We start from the raw sequence: 714 nt of genomic DNA on the forward strand, positions 1-714 counted from the left end.
ATATATATATATATATATATATATATATATATATATATATATATATATATATTTTTGAGACGGAGTCTCACTCTGTTGCCCTGGCTGGAGTGGAGTGGCACAATCTCAGCTCACTTCAACCTCTGCCTCCCAGGTTCAAGTGATTCTACTGCCTCAGCCTCCCAAGAGACTGGGACTACAGGTGCGTGCCACCACCCCTGGCTAATTTTTGTATTTTTAGTAGAGACAGCTTTTCACCATATTGGCCAGGCTGGTCTCAAATTCCTGACCTTGTGATCTGCCTCTGCCTCCCTAGATTTTTTTTAATTCACTCCATCCCTATATTGATTAACCAAAATGTTAACAATGGAATGGCCCAGGAATGGCCTAGTTCTTCTTCACTGGGCACTAAAATGTGATGACTCAGGCCAGTATATGAATAAATCAGTGCCTCGCTTGGCATGCCAGCCCACGTGCTCTGTCACTGGCTATCCCATACAGGGGTGGGTCTGGTGTGAGGATTCCTCTGTGGCCCTCTGTTGAGCTGTCTCAAGAGACGAATGCTTCTCTAGTCAAAAGCATGGCCTTTGTGAGAGCAGAGGCTATCATCAAGACAAAAGGGGTCAGAATACCCTTTATTTTTGGCTCCAAGTTCACCTTTCAACTTATCCCTTTTTTATCCATTTAGTTACTTAGGTCACTGGAAAGAAAAAAATTTGAGGGCCTTTGTGAGAG

Source organism: Piliocolobus tephrosceles, chromosome 9, assembly GCF_002776525.5.
Source record: "Piliocolobus tephrosceles isolate RC106 chromosome 9, ASM277652v3, whole genome shotgun sequence".
Lineage (NCBI taxonomy): Eukaryota > Metazoa > Chordata > Mammalia > Primates > Cercopithecidae > Piliocolobus > Piliocolobus tephrosceles.